Source organism: Petaurus breviceps, unplaced genomic scaffold (genome assembly GCF_028583685.1).
Source record: "Petaurus breviceps papuanus isolate PSGF00001 unplaced genomic scaffold, PetGlider_PUasm1.0 90895, whole genome shotgun sequence".
NCBI lineage: Eukaryota > Metazoa > Chordata > Mammalia > Diprotodontia > Petauridae > Petaurus > Petaurus breviceps.
The window spans coordinates 2,152,519-2,168,002 of record NW_027187372.1 but is presented as its reverse complement, the minus strand read 5'-3'; the positions used below and the strand labels follow the sequence as shown (position 1 = coordinate 2,168,002).

At 40.4% G+C, this 15,484-nt stretch overlaps 1 pseudogene; it reads left to right on the top strand.

Moving 5' to 3' along the window:
• Window positions 1–12,701: 12,701 nt before the first annotated feature.
• Window positions 12,702–15,233, top strand: LOC138151159 (eukaryotic translation initiation factor 3 subunit C pseudogene; annotated as a pseudogene).
• The last annotated feature ends 251 nt before the right edge of the window (window positions 15,234–15,484 follow it).

Below are 15,484 nucleotides of genomic sequence, written 5' to 3'. Positions count from 1 at the left end.
TGCAGAGTGGAGGAAAGACTTTACAGAAGAACATCAGGTGAAAATGCTTAGAGATGGGTCATGGAGTATTATTGTTAAAGGAACAAGCAGGAGGCCAGCATCACTGCATCCCACAGCACTGGAGAAGGGGAACTCCTGGTCTCAGGAGATTGGAAAAGGAGGAGGGGGCCAGGTCATGAAGAACTTGAATGCCAAACTAAGGGTTCTGTACATGATCCTGAAAGTGATACAGACTAGAGGGGTGACAAAGTCAGATCTATGCTTTAGGAAGATCAATTTAACAACTGAGTGGAGGAAGGATTGGAGTGGGAAGACATTGGGAGCAAGCAGACCAACCAGCAATAGTTGGATTTGCTTTTAGAAGTAGATTAAAATTAAAACATTTTGGACACTGCAATAGTCCAGGCATGAACTGATGAGGGCCTGTACCTGAGTGGTGGCTGTGTAAGGAGGGGTAATACGAGAGAGGTTATAAAGGCAAAATTGGGCTTCTAGGTTACATAGACAAAATAGAGGGCATTTTCTCTAAAGCTCACAACTTCTCAAACTTTTCCAAAATAGAAATTATGACCCAGTGATGAAGCACAGTTGTCTCCATGGTCTGGAATACTCAGAATCCAAAGAAAGTAAAAATTCCAGGAACTAATGTATAACTCATGATCACTCAGCACCCTTCCCCCATTCCCTAACCAGGCTCCTAGCAGCAAGTCTGCACAATCTAATCCAATCCAAGGGTTTGCAACAGAATGCAACTGCATACCCTAACCTTCCCACCCCCAAACTTCCAGTGCCTGAAGATCTAAACTTTGAACTGTAGAAATTTTCTGAGACCATGATAGTGCATTGGAAGTATTCTGTGCTGCAATAGGGCTCTGCAGGAACAGAGGTAATGGGGTTGGATGCGTGTCTGGGCCCTTAATAGAGTTCAACCCTATAAACTGACCCCTGCCTTTTCCCAGGACCAGGAGATCCAAACTCCAAATGGCCGAAATATGCCTAGGTGAGGATAGCAGCAGTGTGGCAGCATTCAGAGGAACAGAGAGAACACAACACGATGTTGAGTGTGTAAGTCTGTGTGGTACTCCATTAAACCTAGTGGAGAGATTCCAGCATCCAGCTCTGGTCAGTTCTGCCCCTCAAAAACTCACTGGGACAGAAACTTAGGCTATTGAACTTTGAATTGCCCAGCATGAAAAGGGACTGAGATGCTTTAAGATCCAGCCCCCAGGGAAACAAACCACCATGAGGGGTGAGGGGAAGTCAGGAATTTACCAATGGGGGAAAAAGGGGAAAAGAGACTAAAATTACCAAAGATTTCAGGAGAAAGAGAACTCAAAGACCTTTAGTATAAGCAGATAAACCAATAATGAAGATATTAACAGCAGAAGGAAATATGGCCTCCAGATCTAGTGAATGAATTGAGGCATCTATGAATGAATATTGCAAAACAAAGGGAAATGATTCAACAGCTGACAATGTAGAAGACCCTGTGGACTTTGAGGATGGTAGGGACCTACAACTTGCTGCTCCTGAAAGGTGTAAAAGAGAAATGAGAATTGGGAGAACAGAATGTATGGCCTGCACAGTGGAAGTTAGCAGAATTAGATTCTTAACCATAGAAAAATTTGAATCCATGGTGGCAAATCTCATCAAAGAGAAAGAGGGGGAGAGACAGAGAGACAGACAGACAGAAAAAAGACAGCCAGCCAGAGAAAGAGCGAGAAAACAACTGATTGGGAATATAAATGCCTAAGAGTAAAGGACAATCTCAAAGAACAAAAGAAAAAACTTTAAAAGAAAACTTTTTTGTACAAGCAAATTCTTGAAGACAGGATGCAAAAAGATAAACTCAAGATCATAAATCTCCCAGAAAAACATGAAAAGTCAAAAAACCTAAACACCATAATGCAAGATACAATACAAAAAAATTGTCCAGAAATTCTTAATACAGGAAACAAAGGTGCCAATAAAAAGAATCCATCGATTTCCCCAGTGGAAGTGGGGAACAGGGCTTCAAGACACATAGTGGTTAATTTATTCACATCTTATTGAGAAACAAGGCATTCTGTAAGCAACTAGGAGAAATACAAAATACAAAGGGAAGGAAATTCAAGGAACATACAATTATTCTGTACCCATCAGAAAATATAGGTGGAAATAGAATAATGTGCTCTGAAGAACAATGAATATCAAGATGTGGCCCTTGCTGATCCACCTTACAAGTCTAGGCTTAACGATAGATAGATAGATAGATAGATAGATAGATAGATAGATAGATAGATAGATAGATAGATAGATAGATAGATGATAGAGAGATATGCATATTCAATAATGAAGAGCCATTTGAAGCCTTCTTAGAAAGAAAACTAGACACAAAGAGATTATTTACTTCTCAAACCCCTCAGACAACAGAAATGTAGGGGTAAATGAAGATAGTGGCCAACGATAGCAACAGCAGAATGACAGGAGAGGGACCATGAAGAGGCTTCTTGCACATCAAGAGAAGACAAGGAATCAAGATGGAGGTGAAAATCAGAGGGCAGTGATGACGGAGGGGTAGACCTGGAGCATTATGGACTGAGCTTGTGGCACCCCATCTATAGGTGAATCCATTTTTGGGAGGGTGGGATTAAATTACAAAATGGGAGGATGCACGGAAGGGGTGAGCAGAGAAGGAGGATAGAGAAATGAAAGGGACATGCATTGGTCAAGGTAAGGGCTAGTGGTGTGAGGAAGGTGACTCCCTCAGTCTCTTAAGAAGAGGAGGCCTAGGGGCGGCCAGGTGGCTCAGCAAGTAAAGAGCACCAGCTCCAGTGTCGGGATGATCTGGGGATCAAATCTGGGCTCAGATACTTAGCATCACACCCAGAAATAACTGGCCATGTAACCTTGAGCAAGTTACTTAACCCCGATTGCTTTAAAAAAAAAAAAGAAGAGGAGGCCTGTGGGGGCACAGAGGAAAATGATTAAAAAGGGAAAGAAATAAGAGGTAGCTCTGTTTTGGTGGTGAGTGAAAAGTTCTGTGAAGGGAGATGGGGACATCGTGCTGGGAGCTTTCTGCAAGGATACCATTTGTCCTGCTTTGGGAGAGAGGAAATTGAAACTCCTGGGGTCAACTGACACTTGAAAATAGTGGTAGCATAAAGACTCAGGGAAGAAATTTCACTGCAGGTGGGAAAAGGAGAGGACCAAGGGAAGGACATAGGTCAGTAGTGGGCTGCATAATCAGGGGTGTGAGTAGGGGAGAGACATAGTGCTACAGAGCAAGTGTCTTCTCTATTTTCAGGAAGTGGCATTTTCCTCAGAGTAAGTCACAACGGAAAAGGCAGGATGGAGGCAAGATCTAAAAAGTAGAGGCAGAGATTGCTTATAGATACCCAGAATGGGTATCTCTGAAGTTTTGACTTGATGAGAAGTGTCAAGAATAGAGAGGAACTAGATAAGCATAGGTCTAGAGTAGACAGAGAGGGAGGATGGGATAGTGAAGAGAGGGAAGGAAATAAATTCTGGAAAGGGGTACAGAAAATGAACATTTAAAAACTAATGAACAGTGCTAGTTAAGGGGATGGAGAGGAAGGAAGATACTACTTGACTGAGAGGAGAAAAAAAGAGGTGAAGAATTAAATAGCCAAATTAAAGCAGGGGAAAAAAAGAGAATAAGTAACATTTCAAAGTTAATGGTAAAACAAATAGGAGTAGGGAGATCAGAAAAGAAAGGAAGTAAGCCTATGGGAATGGAGCCACATTTAAAAAGATGAAAAACAACTGAGGAGACAGTATTATATTTAAAGCATAAAAGGTATAACTCAAAGCTTTAAAAAAAATCAATATTAGAAATGAAGGAAAATATAAACAACTCTTATAGCTTTAAATATTAATGAATTAAACAACCTAATAAAATGAAAAAAATGACAGACTGATAAAGTAAAACCCTACAATATGTTGCTCATAAGAAGTACACTTAGAAAGCAAAGACATACATAAAATAAAACTAAGGAGTTGGTTTTTAAAAAATGTGAATTCAAGTGAATCAAAAAAAAAAAACAAGAGTTGCAATCACATTATCTAGGGAAAAAAAACAATCAAAAAAGGGAAAGGAATTAAAAGGGAAACCACACTATGTCTAAAGGAACTAAACATGCTAAACCAATGCCTTAACATCAAACTCCATAAAATAAACATTAAGGAGGAGGCTAGTGAATAGAGTGAATAGTGAACAGCACAGTGAATAGAGCACCGGCCCTGGAGTCAGGAGGACCTGAGTTCAAATCTGGCCTCAGACACTTGGCACACTTATTAGCTGTGTGACTTTGGGCAAGTCACTTAACCCCAATTGCCCTCCCAAAAGAGGGCAATTTTTTTAAAAAGAAAAGAAGAGAAAAGAAAAGAAAAGAAGCATTAAGCTACAGAACACATAGACAGTGACATAATAGTGACAGGACATTTTCATTTCCTTCTCTCAGGTATAGATAAGTCTAAAAGAAAGATAAACAAAAGGGAAAATAGAGAAGTGAACAAATTAGTTGGAGTGACTAGAACTAAAAAGTTTTATAGTATCTTCTCAATGGAACTGCAAAAGACTACACACACACATACATATGCACTCATATGTTTGTATTCTACATAGCAAGTGGGATTTTTACAAAAATTGATCATATATTAGGGCACAGAGATATTGCAAATAAATGTAGAAAAGCAATAAATCTTAGATTTATCTTTTATAGTGTATAATGTGGTAAAAATAGTCATTGGTTCAGAGACCACAAACAAAAGACAAACCCAAATAGAGACTTAACAATGAAATCCTAAATAACTGATGAGTCAAAGAACAAATCAGAGAAACAATACTTAAGTGAAAGAAAGTGGTAATTAATGAAACAACATATGGAAATTTCTCCAATTCAGCCAACATAGTCCTTGGGAAAAATCATAACCCTACAAATATGCATCAACAAAAAGAATAGAAAAGATACTGAATTGAATATCCATTAAAAATAGAAATAACCACAAAAGAGGAGTTATTAAAAATAGAGGGGAAACAGACTGGAAACCAAAAATTATATAGAAATGAAAAACTAAACTAAAAACTGGTTCTTTGAAAAGACTAATAAAATTGATAAATATTTAGCTACTCTGATTAAAAAGAGAACAAAGTCAAATCAATAAAATAGCAAACAAGTAATGAGAAATCAAAACCAGAAGAAGTAAAAAGAATAATGTGATCCTATTATGTATAGTTATATGCTTACAAAGTAGAGAACACAAAAGCAGTAGAGGAATGCCTTCAAAAACATAAAATAATCAAAGTTACAGAAAACCAAATAGAGATCTTAACCCAATAAAGGAAATAGAACTAGCCATTTAAAAAAAATAAACAAAAACAAAGACAAAAAACTAGTAAAGAATAAAAACTTCTGATGCATTCACAGGAAAATTCTATCAAACTTTTAGAAAACAATTAGTACCCATCTAGACAAATTATTCTGAAAAATTTAGAAAGGAAACACCTTATCAAAATCCTTTTAGAAGACAAATATAGTCTTGATACTAAATCAGGGAAGGATAAAAACCCAGAAAATTTTAGAAAAATATCATTAATTAATATCAATTCACTAAATTTTAAACAATCTTATCAGGATAACCATGATTTATTCAAGAAATCATTCATTATGACTAAGTTAAATTTATTAAAGAAGTGCAAGGATAATTCAACATAAGGAAAACAACCCACATCCAAATCCAGAATCACAAGATTATTTCAATAGATACAGAAAAAAAAAAAAACTTTTGACAAAGTTCAATACTCATTTACACTATACAGTATAGGCATAGCGGGACCTTTCTTATCATAAAAAGCATTTATCTAAAATGAAAAGTATCCCATGCAATGGGGATACACTAGAACCTTTTGAAATAAAGTAAGGGTGCCAAGTCTCCCCACTATTATTTCATATAGTTATGGAAATGCTAGCAATAGCAAAAAGACAAGAGAAAGAAATTAAAGTCATAAGGATAAAGAAAAATTAAAATGATTGCTATTTACTGATGATATGATGGTATACTTGGAAAACCTTAGGGAATCAGCAAAGATGATAATTGAGACACTTAATATCCTCAGCAAAGTTTCAGGTTACAAAATTAACTTTCAAAAATCAGCTGCTTTCCTATACAATAATTAAAACATCCCAGAAGCAATGATAGAAAAGGAAATTCTATTATTAATGACTAGAAAATTAATAAAATCTCTGTGGATTGAGTTACCAAAACACACGAAAGACTTGTATAGATTCAATCACAAAGTGCACTTTAAAAAAAAAAAAAGAAAAACATCTGGGAGAATATTTAGTGCTCATAGCAGGCCATGCCAATATAATAAAAAATAACAATACTACCAAAGTTAACCTACATTTTTAATGCTATATCAATCAAATCATCAAAGAGATACATGTAGAACTTGACAAAATAATAACAAAACTTCTTTGGAAAAACAAGTGAAATGCAAATCAAAGTAATGCTGAAGTTTTACCTCACACCCTGTAAATTTGAATAGATGACAAAAAAATGGCAATAGTTTATGTTGGAGGAAATGTGGGATGAGATGCACACTGATGCATTGTTGATGGAACTGTTAACTGGTACAACCACTTAGGGAGCAATTTGGAAGTATGCAAACAAAGCGACTAAAACTTTTAGTTCCCATTGATTTAACCCCAGAGATTCTGGTCAAAGGGTATTCATATTTATATGACTTAGAGCCCAAGCAAGCATTGATAAGAAAACAGTTCACATAGTCACCAAAAACATTATTATAGCACTTTTTGTGATAGCAAGGAATTGGTTATGAAGTAGATCCCTATCACCTGGGGAATGGCTAAATAAATTGTGGTACATTAATGTAGTGGACTGTTATTGAACTATAAGAAATAATGGACCTGGGATTTTCCCAGGTGAGGGAGGAAGGAAGGAAGTCTGAGAATCTGAGTTCACCCAGCCACCCTGTTCTCTCAGGGCCAGGGAAAAAGGGTACCCTGCAAAGGCTGACTGGCAATTCCGGGACTGGCTGCTGTGGAATGGATTAGTGCCCCACCTGTTACTATGGTTGTTGGACTGGTTGCCATGGTAGCAGCTCGCAGTTGAAGGCAAGGCCCTGAGAATCTGCAAGACTTGCTGGACTTGCCAGCTCCTGCTTCCTCTCTGATCAATGCCCTTGAAGTCTGGCTGCCAGAAAAGATATGTTGTATTATCAGTGGATGGAGCTCATTCTAGAAATATAGCTTCCTGCTCTGTGACTGCAGGGGCTCATAGTGGCCTCTAGCCCTCAGAGGTTAAGAGGCACAATCCATATGTGTCAGAGGATACCATGATTTTTGAAAACATGGAAAGCATTTGGAAAGCAGCATAGGAAGATTTGGATGCATCAGATTCTGGGACTTTTTCCCTGCATGACACTGGACAAAGAATAGGAGCTTCTCTGAACTTGAGTAGGAGAGAGGAACCCTAGACAAGCTCTTACCCTCCCTCCCTGCATTCTCCAACAGTCGGTAAAGTGAGAACAGGCCCCTGAGGCCTCAGACCCATCTGCCTCAAGCAGCAAGTTTCTCTCACTGGTGGTATTCAAACATCGGCTGTGAACATCTTACCCCAGCAGATAAAAATGTAAGAAGGCATAGACGGAACTTGGTGTGAGTTTTCCGAGTAGTCTCGGTCTGCTGGCAGAATCCTATTAATGGTCATAATCACAATAATATAATGGTGGATTTTCACAGTGCCTTTTGTACATTATCTTGAGTATGTCTTAAACTAATTGAGTGTTATCATGTGAAGAGGGGGTGTGTGTGAGAGGTACAGAGCAAAGACCGAGAGATATGTTCTACAGAGGGAGAAGCCTCCTAAATATGAGAGGTATGCAAAAAAGAAATGTGCTACCAGGGAAAGAAATGGGTTCTCTCTCACTGGAAGCATTGTCAGGGATATTACGGTGGGAATTTCTACCCTCAGATATAAACTAGATGAGACTATCTCTGAGGTCCTTCTCAACTCTGAGATTCTATAAATTCTTGTTCCTCACAAAAGTGAAATCATAATCTTTCCATTAAAGAGAAAATAAGATACAGAGAAGCCAAGGCAAAGTGACAGAGTCAGCCTCTTGAAGAACAGTCCAAGGGAGCTGTCCGGGAAAGCACAGCAAATTCAACCCCGACTTTGCCTGTTCCATAATGATGAATTTCTGATAAGTGAAATTACAAAAAGGATGCAGTTGCTTTCTCTTCACCATCAAGAGCTTTCTAGCAAATGGCATATAAACTAAAGGCCCTCCAGACTGAAATCTTAGGACTCTCTCAGAAAAACGTACATCTTCACTGAGGTCGCTGCTTTCCCGGGTGGTCTTGGTCCCGGCCAACATGTCATCTCTGTCTTCAGCTTGCACCAAGTACTGACAGTCTGAGGTGCTAAGTCTGAATAAGCTTTCCCTCTTGGTTTCGCTGTAGAAAATGTCTGTCATGCAATCGTTCACACCCATAAGCCGTTTCTCCTCTGAAGGAGTTGTTTGTTCTCTTTTATCTTTGTGCAAGTAAAGCAAACGGCCCTGAAGGATGATGTGCATTGGTTTCCATGACTGGACGCTCTTGCCAATGCTCTAGAAAACAAAACCAGTGCACAGAGGACACTGACTTGAGTGTTTGTGCAAAGCTGCTCATAAAAAGTTTATAGAAACCGGGGCGGCCAGGTAGCACAGCGAGTAAGAGCACCGGCTCCAGTGTTGAGAAGACCTGGAGATCGAATCCCAGGCTCAGACACTTAGCACCCACCCAGAAACACCTGGCTGTGTAACCTTGAGCAAGTTACTTAACCCCGATTGCTTTAAAGAAAAAAAAAGTTATAGAAACCAACTCAAAAAAGTATTCCCCTTTGGATAATAATAATAGCTCACTTTTATATAGTGTTATAAGTTACATGATGAGGTCACATCCCTAAAGTACTGCATAAACATGAGGTATTATCCCTACTTTTAAGGAACCAACCATCTAGATGGGGAAAAATAAATGAAAAAAAAAACTATACAATAGAAGTATACTGTAAACTATACACAGAATGAGGTAGGGTCAGAAGGGCTTTTTTTAGGAGGAAGTAAGGACTGAGAAACCTTGAAGCATAAGATTGAACTAGCTTGGCCAAGAGGATCCAAAACATAGTATGAAAAAACAAAAAAAGGGAGCAGGCAGTTGAGGGATGGATGTGTTTGAATAACAACAGCCATGGAGTCAAATCATGGAGATATAGGGAAGGGTATGAGGAGAAAGGAGTTTGGTAATCATGAAGGAATGAGTTCTGGTAGGCTGTCAATTTTCCCAGGGTTTCAGACTCAGAATAGAGTCCTCCCAGGCTATTAAGACCCTCAGGCAGGTTGCCTGCAAAGCAAATAGGATGGAGTGGCATTTTACTCCCTTCCCAGCAGACAGGCCAGGCCAGCCCAGGAGCTGATTGCAGGGATTTAATGGCATTAGCTATATTCCTCCTTCCTAAGCAGGCAAGCCCAGCCAAGATGGAAGTGAAAATACAAGCCAATTTCAGGAACACCTGGGAAGATGTATACTGAGGCAAGGGTGAAGTGAGAAGAATCAGGAGGACAACTGATACTTTAACGTCAACCTTGTAAAATGAATGATTTTGAAAGACAAGCATTCTCATCAATGCAATGATCCATCATAATTCCAAAAGACTGATGAGAAAGAGAATGCTACCTTGAGATGCAGAATGAGATGCACATTGTTGATCACAACTCAAATCACAGTTGAGCACAGGGATTTGTTTTCCCTGACTATTCTTATTTACAAGGACATTTTTTCCCCAGTGAGGAGAGCAAGATGAGAAGGAGAAAAAAAATGCTTGAAAACTAAAAAAAAATAAAATTTAATTTTAAAAAGCTCAACAAAAAGATTCTCTCAAAACTGTGTAGAGATAATTCCGAAAGACTTATATTGAAAAATGCTCTCCACCTCCAGTGAAAGAATTGAATGCAGATCAAAGCATACTTTCCTAACTTCTTTTGGTTCTGTGTTCTCTTTTGCAGTATGGCTAATATGTAAATGTTTTGCATGACTGTACATGTTTAATTTATATCAAAGTGCCTGCTTTCTCAAAGGGGCAGAGGGGTCTTGGAACTCAGAAATGAAACATGAATTTTAAAAATTATTTTTGCATGTAATTGAGAAAAAAACAAAAACATTCTTTAAAAAAAAAGCTGTGTAGATTCCATCTTCTCTTTCTGTCCTTCCTTCCTGTTACCTTTTAGAAACAAATGCAGACCAGACAAGGATTACATGGTCATTGATTTAGAAGGGATCTTTTTAATGAGGTCATGGAACTAAAGATGAAAGGGAACTTGGAAATCAACTAGTCCATCCATCTCTTACCTTTTTCCTTCATGACTTGGCCCCAGAGTCAGGATTTAAACCCAGATCCTCTGACTCCAGAATGTATGCTCTTTCTACTGTGCCAGTAAGTCACCTAGGTAGCATAGTGGATAGAGTGCTGATCCTGGAGTTAGCAAGACATGAGTTCAAATCCTCTTTCAGTTGCTATATGACCTGGACAAATCACTTGACCCCTGTGTGCCTCAGTTGCCTCATTTGTAAAATGGGGTTAATAGCACCTTCCTTACAGGGTGTCTCTGAACATCAAATGAGACAACATACATAAGTTCACACTGCTGGGTGTTGGGTATATTTTCAACAGGGTTCTTGTTCACCTAAGGATTGCTCAATTCTGGGGTTCTGTGACTCGAGAAAAATGGTCAGAAAATGTGAAAAGAAACAGGAGCAAATAGAACAGTTTCATTTGTCACCTGCCGTAGATGCCCCATCTATGACAAATACCAGGAACAAGTCAAAGAAAGCACTTGTTTTTCCTATAATGAGAGCACTCAATCATCTCCTCCCTCTGGCTTTCCAGATGATTTTATCATGAGTGATTGCAGCAAGATGGCGTAATAGAGGGCCTTCATTGCAGAAAAGAGGGACAGCCCTTCCCTGAACCCCTGCTCTCAGGGTGTCACTTCCTCATTGACAGAATCCAACCCATAACATCACAAATACCAGGGTAAGTGGTAATTCCCCAAACACCTTCAAATAAAGCTACCAGGAAGGCATCATTTAGCCAATAGGAGTTGAGTACAGAATGGCTCATATGCTGCCCCTCCCCAAAGCTTCACTTCCAGGGGATTTACTCCTGGGGGAGAACTACCTCATTCCATTTTATTTGTATGACCAAGTTCATAAGATTTCAATTGGTTTTTGAATGAGCGCTGTGATGATGTTATACTCTCTGGCTTTCTACAGCTCTGACAATCACCCCTGCCACTTGTGGGAATACCTTGTGGACAGAGAACAAAGTGAATACCGGTTCAGTCTTTCTGTTTCAGTTGTATGGGAAGCAAAGATTAGTGGGCTAGGTTGTTGTGATTGGTCTGGCATGGAGGATCATAGCATTAGAAACCACAGCATGACATTACAGAGTGAGAGCTGGAAGGAACCTCAAAATTTATGGAGTCCAACCTCCTCATTTGATAGGTGACAAAACTGAGGCCCATGGAGGTTAACTTAAGGTCACATGTAATAAATACCAGAAGTAGGATTTGAATCTAAGCCTTGGACTCAAAATCCAGTGTTCTTGCCATTTTAACATAGTACCTTCTAGTTATTTTTCCAACTGGACCACTTCCTTTTCATTTTTCCAAGGAGAGAGAGGGATGAGTTTCTGAGACTAGAAAGAAGCTGGTCATGGGAGTAGTGCATGGATGACCAGTGTGAGCTGGGGGCCTGTGGGATATAGGAGGCACTGTTGGAGGAGAAACTGTGGTTTAAACTCTGCTTAAAAGCATCTTCTTCCCTGTGACTATGTACAACCAGATTCCAACATGTGTTGCCATTTTCTGGTATGATCTTTTACTCACTAGGGATGCCTGCCTTGTAGGAAGATAACCCATTGTCAGAAGGTGGCCCAGGGCCAGGTGCAAATGGGACACCAGAAGGTGAGACACAACAGTACACTATTGTAGAAAGCTGCAATCGGAGTCAAAACAAGGTACTAGCTCTGCCATTACTAGATGAATGACCTTGGGCAAATTGCTTCATCTTTCTTTGCCTCAGTTTACCTATGTGCACAATGAGAAGCTTAACAGATGATCAGTGAGGTCCTTTCCAGATCTAAGTCCTGGGGTCATAAGTAATTGTGGGATGCATTAAAACGTAAGTAACTGGAAGGGAAGAGAGGACTTCCAACTGAAATCCAAGCATACACAAATGGCATAGTACTCCCTAATGCCCCAGTACGGATATGACCCTGAACTAATCTCTAATTATTCTGAGCACCCATTAAAATAAATATTGACATCATGCCCAGGGCCTGAAAGAAATAAAAGAGGCCGCCATGGATCAAGGGAGGAAGAGGACTAGGAAGAATAAGAAGAGGAAGAGGAGAGGGAGGACCAGCTCTCATTCTTCCATCACCTGAAGACAGCAGTCCACCACAATGTTGGCTCTCTGTGCCAGGAAGCTGTAGTTGACAAAGATGATGTAGTTCAGCAAACAAACCACTGTGGTCATTTCAGAACTCACCTTTCAATTATGTGCCCCCAGAAAACCTGATGAAACCCACATCCATGTCCCATCTGGCCTGTCATCTCCTCAGCACCTGCTGCCATGCCACTGTTTTTTACCACCAGCCTTGACAATGTCAGAGTCCTTTGTGTCCAGGGAAGAGCTGGTGCCCAAGCCTATAGGGGGCAATGATGGCAAACAGTTATTGCTGCTGGATGAAAATCGCTAAATGGATTGTTTTGAAGTGCCAAGGACAAGAGGTCTGAGGAGCTGATCAACCCTTTCTAGACTATCGAGGATGTCGTGAAAATTCGGCATGTCGCTAAATGTCTGCAAGAATTTGAGCTGGAAAGTTCCAGAGCACTGGGGACAAAAAGGTTGTCCCCCTATTCTGTATTTGTATCCTGGCTGATCTGGAGGACCATCCTGATGTTCTATGGAAGGGCAAGGAGGGAAAGAAGAAGATGAATGAGAGCAAAGTTCTGTGTGTCAGAAGATGTGCAAATAGAATGGGGATCAAGAAGCCCAGATCATCAACTTATAAGCAGAACCACAGCAGTCTGTGGGTGAGAATGCTGGGAGAAACAAGGAGGATCAGAAGGTTCTTCTTCAGAAGAGGATGAGGATGTTGTCAGTGCCACAAGTTTCCCAAAGATATCTGAGGCATCCTTGGGAAAGTCTCCAGTTCCTCAAGAAGACAGAGGATAAAGAGGAGGACTATGAAGATTCAGATGATGTTGGAGACGGGTTCAGATTCTTCTTCCTCAGACTTTGACCTTGAGGAGAATGATGAGAAATATACTTTATTGGTTTTTAAAGTCCTCGAAAAAGAAAGTACCACAGGCAAAAAGGATGCAGAGAAGAACAGACAGGACAAGGACAAGAAAATGCATGGCCAACAATCCAAGTACTCGGATGAGGAGGAGAATGATGGTGGGGTGTGGAAAAGGGTTCGAGGAGGGGCACCACTTGAGAGCCTGAAATGTTTGCTAAGGGAACAAAGATTACCTATCTGATTGTGGTCAAGAAGCTAAAAAGGAACTGATCATGCAACCTAAATTGTGCTGCTGTACCTGCTGATTCTGATTGAAACAAAAAAATAATCTAGGGGAAGGAGTGATTGTTAAGATAATTCAACCTCATTGCTTCCCTCTATGACTCCAACCCCAGCCTGGCCATCTAGGCAAAGTTAGAGATGTGGCAGAAGTGCTTACGCTGCACATCAGTGAATTAATGGACATCCTGTTTGCAAATCCCAATTATCTTTGTTGGGGAGAATATCCTACAGCACAGTGAGAGCCCATCTAACTTTGAACTTTCGCTTCATGTCTGTGGTTGCATCCCAACTCTGGTAGAAAGGAGGGATAAAGAGTTAACCAAGATCATGCAGAACACAGATGTTCATTCCCAAGAATGCACAGTGCATCCCAAGGATGAGGCCTGTGTTTATGCCATCACTGTGTTCAGTGCCACCTGCAAGAGAAAGGAACTGAGGAGATCTGCCATATCTACCTTTGTTATCTGCTTCATACCTACTCCTAGTTTGACTATAAGGCTCAGCAGTGGCAGCTTGGTCCCCTGAAGGGCTCTTAAAATCAAAGCAGGATCAGGCTGAAAATGAGGGGAGGGATTCAGCAGTGTGGAGGGGGAGATTGCATAAGTACATATATGCTATGCATTAGAAAGACCAAATCTAGACATGTTCAATCAGCTGCCATGTGTGCCACTGAGCCCTTCACTTTTCCTGACAACAGGCTCAGGACCTCAGGCTCATAAACCACCTACAGGACAACATTTATCATGCAGACCCTTCTGTGCAGAGCCCTTATAACTATACCATAGAGCAGTTGGGCATCTGTGCCTCTCATCACTGTTAGGATTACACAGTGCCTTCTTGGACATTCAATCTAGTGGCCATGCTAAGGAGTTGCTGGGGCAGAGTCTGTTGCTTAGAAGCCTGCAGGAACAGAATCAGGAGCAGAAGGATTGGATGCCCTTCCCTTTCTATATCAACCTGGAGCTACTTGAACTCTATTTGCTATCTGCCATGCTCCTGGAGATCCTGTACATGGCAGCCCATGAAAGTGATGCCCAGAAGTGAATGATCTGCAGCAAACAGTTGTGGTTACAGCAGCCCTTGCTTGGTCCACCTGAGTCAATGAGGGGACATGTAGTAGCAGCTTCTAAAGCCATGAAGAGGAGTGATTGGAACTTGCCGCCATTTTATTAAAGGGAAGAAGAATGGTAAGGTCTGGAATTTGTTCCAAAGTCTTTACCATGCTAGTTAGATCCAGGAAGTCATTGTATACCTAGCTTTTTACCTATAGCTGTGTCTTTGACTCTATTAGCACAGAGACATTGTCTGATGTGTTTCAGCCATATCTGCCTACTGTTCACGCCATAATCAACAAAACGGTCATCAGGGAGAAGCTTCTGGTCTCTCTGGACGAGCCACCACAGACAATGGTAATGTACCATACAGAGCCCATACACAGCAGATCTTCCGCCCAGTGGACCCTGGCCTAGCAGCTGATAGAAAAGCTGGACAGCTCTGCAGAAAACAATGAGCCTGACTTCAACCATAAGGAAGGCACCTGTGGAAGTTATTTTAGAGACCAGAAAGACAGTGCCTGAGTAAATGTGGGAGGCTACATGTATCCAACCTCAGGGTATGCAAACCTCAAAATGTAACATTCATCATAGTAATTAAAAATCTAAATCATGTTGAAAAAAAATAGCATACCTTTGTAAGAAGGACAGACTTAAATAAGATGGACATCTTGACTTTGCTTTCTTTGTTGTAGGACTGGACCTCCTGGGGCAGAGAAATACACTTTGTAGATAGGAGGAGGAGTTCTCAAAGTAACGGGAAAGGGCCCTCCTTA